The 7363-nt window shown below is 40.8% G+C and overlaps 1 pseudogene; it reads left to right on the top strand.

Annotated features, from left to right (window-relative positions):
* Positions 1-1634: 1634 nt before the first annotated feature.
* Positions 1635-2579, top strand: LOC103256554 (annotated as a pseudogene).
* Positions 2580-7363: the final 4784 nt, after the last annotated feature.

Below are 7363 nucleotides of genomic sequence, written 5' to 3'. Positions count from 1 at the left end.
CTTTAATGTTTTGTGTTTCATTTCTTCTTCTTATGTGTGTGGATCACATGCTTGAACCTCTTCTGAGAAGAATTCACATGGCAGGTATTCTTCAAAAGAAAGAGGTATAAAGATCCTTATACATTGGAATTGCTTCATGGCAGTCAAAAAAGGTAACAGATCTGTTGTGTTCATAATGATCAGAATTCTTTCCTTGATGACTGCCCTAGTTTAAAGGGAATAATAATGAAATACAGGCATACAAGACAGACATTGTGATGTTAAGGACACAAGTTCATATTTATGAAATGTCCATTGTATGTCACAGGAACTACAATAAAAAATTACATCTATTATTTTATTTCATTTTTCCCCTCCCACTGTAGAGGTGAGGTGTCTGCAGTTAGGCGAGACTAAATAGCATTATCAAGGTCACACAGCAGTAAATGGATGAATCAAAATTCTATTTCAGAAAGTCTTACTTGAGAACCCATTTTCTAAATTATAGCTTTATACTCTACCTTGAGAGAGTTATGCATCTAAGTTTATTATCCTAAAAGGAAAAGTTTAATAATAATGACAGCTATCATTTATTGAAATTTGTATTATGTATAAAGGCTTTTTGCTTTTATTTTATTTTTTGAGTTGGGGTCTCACTCTGTTGCCCAGGCTGGAGTGAAGTGGCATGATTATGGCTCACCACAGTCTCAAACTCTTGGGCTCAGGTGATCCTCTTGCCTCAGTCTCCCAAGTAACTGGAACTGCAGACACATGCCATGATGCCTGGTTAATTTTTTATTTTTTGTAGAGATGAGGTCTCATTATGTCGCTCAGGCTGGTCTTGAGCTCCCAGGCCCAAGCAATCCTCCTGCCTCTACCTTCCAAATTTCAGGTATTACAGGTGTGAAGTTCTGTGCCTGGCCTACAAAAGCAGTTTTAAATCTCTCAAACAAAATGATGATGATAATTATTTTTTTAGAAAAAAATTACAAAGCTACTGAGAGCTAACTACCACATCAATATGTAGTGTGTGTCAGGTCACAGAATAAAGGCTGTATTCAAAATACATGTCTTAACCATATTGTATATCTATTAGAATGAAAAACAGTACAGTAATTATCAAGAAAAGACACGACATGTCTTCAATTATTTGGAGAGGTCATATCAAATAAAAAATTAGTTAATGTCTATGGGCTCAAATAGAATAATTAAAAATAGTGTACAGATGAAAAAGCAGGAAGATACTATAAGAAAGAGATTGGCAGCAGTGGGATACTGCTGAGGTGGCGGGGGGGGGGCACAACATCAATAAGGTACCTGATCGCAAACCAGACAAAGTGGGGACCAAAGGGAGGCCCAAACTTTATCTGTATGATGTCCACTTGTATACCAAATCCTGAATTGTACCACACAGCTTTAAAATAAAATTTTTAATAAAAAAGAAAAAGTAGGAAGATTGTTGATGACTAACAGAAGTCTGAATGACTCTACACGCTTAAAATGGAAGTGAGCTAACGCTTGCTCCATGAGCCATGGTCTTTGGAAGGACTCTTTGGAGGGTGACGAGCATCCACCCAAGGAAGCAATTGTGAAGTGGTAACAAGGTGAGGTGCCAATTGGCTGTTCACTGAATGTGGCTTTTCCTCCTTTCCCAGCAGACACACCAGCTTCATAGAAGCGGAAAACCACACAGAATCATCAGAATTCCTCCTTTTGGGCCTCTCAGAAAATTCTGAATTGCGGTCCCATCTCTTTGGGCTGTTCCTGTCCATGTACCTGGTCACAGTGTTGGGAAACATGCTCATCATCCTGGCTGTCAACTCTGACACTCATCTCCACACTCCCATGTACTTTTTCCTCTCAAACCTGTCCTTTACTGACATTTGTTTAAGCACAACCATGATCCCCAAGATGCTGGTGAACATTCAGACACAGCGTAAAGACATCTCCTACAGAGGGTGCCTCACTCAGGTGTACTTTTCAATGAGTTTTGCTGGAATAGATAATTTCCTACTGACGGTGATGGCCTATGACCGGTTTGAGGCCATCTGCACTACATGGCCATCATGAATCCCTGCCTCTGTGGCCTTCTGGTTCTGATAACATGGCTAATCATTTTCTGGGTCTCCCTGCTTCATGTTCTATTGACGATGTGGTTGACCTTTCCTGCAGGTACTGAAATCTCACATTTCTTCTGTGACCTGCCTCAGCTTCTCAAGGTGGCCACCTCTGATACTTTCATCAACAACATTGCCTTATATGTGACCACTGCACTACTCGGGGTGTTTCCTGTCACTGGGATTCTCTTCTCCTATTCTAGAATTGTCTCCTCCATGATGAGGATGTCCTCCACTGCAGGTAAGTATAAAGCATTTTCCACCTGTGGCTCTCACCTCTGTGTGGTCTCCTTGTTCTATGGAACTGCACTTGGGGTCTACCTCAGTTATGCTGTGACCCATTCTTCCCAGGGAAGCTCCATTGCCTCAGTGATGTACACTGTGGTCACCCCCATGCTTAACCCCTTCATCTACAGCCTGAGGAACAAGAATATGAAGGGGGTGCTGGAAAGACTCTTGAGAAGACCAACTTTTTGTCTCTGACAGATCATAGCCTTAAAACCAATCACATGTTATTGAGATGGGTAAATGGTAAATGAAGAGATGTATTAGCTTTCTATTGGGGCTGCAACAGGTGTCCGGGTCTGATAATGTGGGACTTTCTCTGCTGTCAACATTTATCCTGAATTAAATAGGGTGTCATTGCAAGGTTTTGAGAAGACACGTGGCATCATCTGACTTAGGAGTTTAAAAAACTCCTTGGGAGTGGATAGCGAATTTTGGGGGGGTGATTGCTTAGAACTGATTTCAGCAGTCCAGAGATATATGGAGAGCTAAGACCAGAATGGACATAATTGTGGGTGAATTGGGAAATGGTCATTGACCTGAAGGTGAAACCAAGAGGATTGGTTGCCAAACAGGACATGAGTATGAGGGAAGGAGAGAAGCTGAGGAAGAGAGACAGAGGCTAGAATGATTTCAGAGTTGGGGCCTGAACAACTGGAAGAAGAAATTGTATTCATTGAGAAGAGAAGTACTGTGGGTAAAGCCAATTTGTCTTTCTTTTTTAATTTTTTTATTTTTGTAGAGACAAGGTATTTGCTATGTTACCCAGGCTGGTCTCGAATTCCTGAACTCAAGCAATCCTCCCACCTCAGCCTCCCAAAGTTCTGTGTGGGGATAACCGGAGTGAGCCACTGTGCCCAGCTGTGGGTGAAGCCAACTTGGAAAGGAAAGGGGACATCAGAAATTTAGGGACTGAAATGCAAAAGTTGAGATATTCCATATGGACAAATATTATATGAAAGAATTAGAAAGAAAGATGGAATCAAAGTTAATTGAAGCCACATTAAATAAGCTCACTAGCAAATGATAATTTACTGGCCATCACTAACAAATTATGCTTTTCAAGTAATTTGAAGTCCTTAAATATCTCCCAAATCACTATTTCCCCCCAATGTCCCTAATGCCTTTTGTGATACTGTCTTGATAGCCCTCACTTTCTTTATCACCTGTGCTACTTTTGAGTTTCACAGAAGCAGATGCTGCATCGAGGATGGAGGTACAAGCACTCTTTTGAAAGGAGATAGGAACAGGGGCAGAAGAGAAGTAAAGCAGATACAAGGAAGAAAATACATCCAATAAGGCTTGCACCAAGTCAGCTATCACAGTGAATGAGCAGAGTTCTCAATCATGTGGGGGGAGCTTCTGGAAAATGTTACACGCACACTTCAGAATTATCCCAGCTGAGGGTGAAACAGATGGTGTATCCCAAACCTCTCCATCAAGGTATGTTTCAGGTGGGGAATAATTCCCACCACATCTGAATGAATTTTTTTTTTTTTAAGTTGGAGTCTCACTCCATCGCCCACGCTGGAGTGCAGTGGTATATTCATGGCCACCCCAGCATTGACCTACTGGGCTCAGGTGAGCCTTCTGCCTCAATATTTCAAGTAGATGAAACTACAGGCATGTGCTACTGCACCCAGCTAATTTTTTATTTATTGTAGAAACAAGGTCTCACCAAGTTGCCCGGGCTGGTCTGAACCCGCAGGCTCAGGCAGTCCACTAGCCTCGGCCTCCCAAAGTGCTGGGATTCCAGGCTGAGCCGCCACTGAGCCTGACCATGAAACTCTTTAAGTTTCTTCAACTTAGCTGGTAGCTACTTTCCCCAGCAGCCAACAGAGACCCAGACAAATATGCACCAGCCAGTAATCTACCTGCATGGGTCCCTTCAGGGTGGCCTTGCTTCTAGGGGTCTTATTGTGAACACAGCTTCAATGGCAGAGTCACAATTTGAAAGTTTAAGAGTTTTTATTGCATTTCTGGAGGTCATACATAGTTAGGGAGCACAGGCAGGGAGAGAAAGAAAACAGTATGTTGATTAGCTGTATATATTGGGAAAAGAGTGTGAGTTACTTTAAGTTTGTGGAAAGTGCTTGAATTATTTATTTAAAGAAAGCAGTGGGGAACCAGCCTGCCAGGTGGAAGAGATATCTCTGAGTTCTTATCTCTAACTATCAGCTTGGGCCATTTGGTGTGGCATAGAATTGAAAATTGTGTCAAGGGCTACCAATCCCTGCCACTAGCATGAGAAAGAGAAATCTGTATTTAAAATGGATGTGGAGTCAAGATAAACTTATAAGTATTCATTTCACTTCTGCCACCATGCATTGGGCAAAGAAGGTCCTGGCTTGTGCTATCAGCAGACAGGAGAGTGTCTATCATGCATGGAGATGGGGAGAGGGTCTCAGAGATGTGGGATAGACCCTGACAGCATCTACTATCCCACTTTCAATGCAGACCTAATTCTACCTACATTCTTCTTTTAAAAAGGGAAATATATTTCGAACACAATTCACAAGTGTGTAGCCACCACATCTGGAGACATCTCCAGAAAGTCTCAGAAAAAATTTAACTGTGTGAGAGAACGATTCCAAGCATATGAAGTAGCTGGAATACGGAGGTTCTCAAATTCATAGAGACAGAAGGTAGACTAGCAGGTGCCAGAGGTTGGAGGAGGAAAAGTGGGTGGTACAGAGCTCATGAGTACAGACTTCCAGTTTGAGATGATGAAAAAGTTCTGGAAATAATTGGCATTGATGGTTGCACGACAACATGAATATGTACAATGCCACCCAACTGTACTCATAAAATTGTTAAAGTAGCACATTTTATATTCTGTATATTTTTCCAAAATAAAATAATGGAGATGTTTGTCTGACATTCCAGTGAAGTCTGGGGTTTGGGAGAGAAGTTTATTCTAGAGACATAAATTGGGAGAAGGGAAGCACAGACACCTTGTATTTGAGGCTATGAAGCTGGTTGAGACTGCTAAACAAAAAGCAAGTGTGGAAAGAGCAAAGCACTAAGGATAAAGAACTGGGGTGCTCAAGGAGAAGACAGGTTATCTGCAAAGGAGACTGAGGAGGAGAGAACAGTGAGGCAGCAGAAAACTAGAACTCTATTCTGAAAGTCAAGAGGAGAAAGTCGATCACTCAAAGGCTGGGGTGAGAAGGAAAGCAGATTCCTTAAGTGAAAAGGTGTGACCACTTATGAGGGATAGGTCCTTTCCAAATGGAACCCGAGTTGCTTACTGTAGACAGAGGTTGTCCAGTGAGAGGAAATAGATTATGTTGAACACATGGGAGTTGGTCAATGCTCCAAGTCTCATAAAAAATCTTCCATGGCCAGGCGCAGTGGTTCACGCCTGTAATTCCAGCACTTTGGGAAACTGAGGCAGGAGAATTGCTTGGGCCCAGGAGTTTGAGATCAGCCTGGGCAACATAATGAGACTCTATAAAAATGAAAATAATTAGTTCAGCATGGTAGTGTGTGCCTATAGTTCTATTCAGAAGGTCAAGACAGGAGGATGACTTGGACCCGAGAAGTCGAGGCTGTAGTGAGCCATGATCATGCTACTGCACCCTACCATGGCTGACAGAGGAAGCCCTGACTCTAAAAAAATAAAAAAGAAAAGAAAAATATGTATTGAGAAACTACTATGATTTTGGTGTTGGGAGTATGGTTGTGAAGTAGTCATTATCTTCATGTAGTGTATATTCCAGTGAAGGGTAAAGAAAACAAAGAGGTGAACCAGTAGTAACATTTCATTTGTGGGATGTGCAATTTATAAAATAAAGTAACACAAAGCGCAGTCTCAAACAGATATTTGTACACTCATTATTCACAATTTCCTAAAGGTGGAAGCAAACCCAAGTGTCCATCAGTGGGTGAACGGCTAAGCACCATGTGTTCTTTCCATACAATAAAATATTTGTTATTTTTTTAAAAAAGGCAATTCTGACACATGCTACAACATGGATGAACCTTGAAGACATTGTGCTCAGTGAAATAAGCCAGTCACAAAAGCACAAATATTGTACAACTCCATTTAAATGAAGTCCCCAGAGTAGCCAAATTCCTAGAGACACAAAGTAAAATAGTGGGTGCCAGGGGCTGGGGAAGGTAGAAATGGAGAGTTACTGTTTAATGAACATAGTGTTCCAGTTTGGGAAGATGAGAATGTTCTGGAAATGGATGGTAGTGATGGTTGCACAACAATGTCAGTGTACTTGATGCCAAATGTACAAAACTGTATACTTAAAAGTGTCTAAAGTGGTACATCTTATGTTTTACATATTTAACCACAATAAAAACATTTAGTGGCACAAAACAATGGAGAAAGACCATGAGATTTATTTTAGGTAACTTTGTTAATATTATAAAACAATGGCAAGTGACTGAAACCTTCTAGATTATAATTTTAAGATTATTCCTCAACAATCTACATCTTAATAATATTGACAATTTGGGTTGAATAATTACTTGTCATGGCATTGTCCTGTGTATTGTCAGATGTTTAGACAGCATGCCTGGGCTCTACTCACTAGATGCAAACAGTGAGTTGTGACAACCAGAAATGTCTCCAGACATTGCCAATAGTCTTGTAGAAGGCAAAATCAGCTCAATTGAGAATCATGAAGTGGAACAATTTTATGGATTCCAGAGTTGATTATGTTAGCTTCCAAATATATAGAAAAATAGGAAAAACAATATTTTAGAGAGGATGAAATATCAGGTTAATGTCGGGAAATTTGAGGTGAGATGCTTGACACCCCACTGGTGCTATTATCCAAGAGATCAAGCATATTGATGTGCCTTTTATTGGCCTACACTGGTGACAGTAACACAACAATTGTATGAACAGAAATGTCCTTTAAAAAGTCAGAAGTTTGCAAGGCAAAGTAATACTTAGTTGAATTCTACTTGTGATGCTTTTATTCTCATTTATAGGACCCTCATAATGCCCATGGACTCTCATTATA

Source organism: Carlito syrichta, unplaced genomic scaffold (genome assembly GCF_000164805.1).
Source record: "Carlito syrichta isolate Samal-C Ts95f unplaced genomic scaffold, Tarsius_syrichta-2.0.1 Scaffold290044, whole genome shotgun sequence".
NCBI classification, from domain to species: Eukaryota; Metazoa; Chordata; class Mammalia; order Primates; family Tarsiidae; genus Carlito; species Carlito syrichta.
The sequence above is the reverse complement of the archived record's forward strand: the minus strand, read 5'-3'. Positions and strand labels throughout refer to the sequence as shown.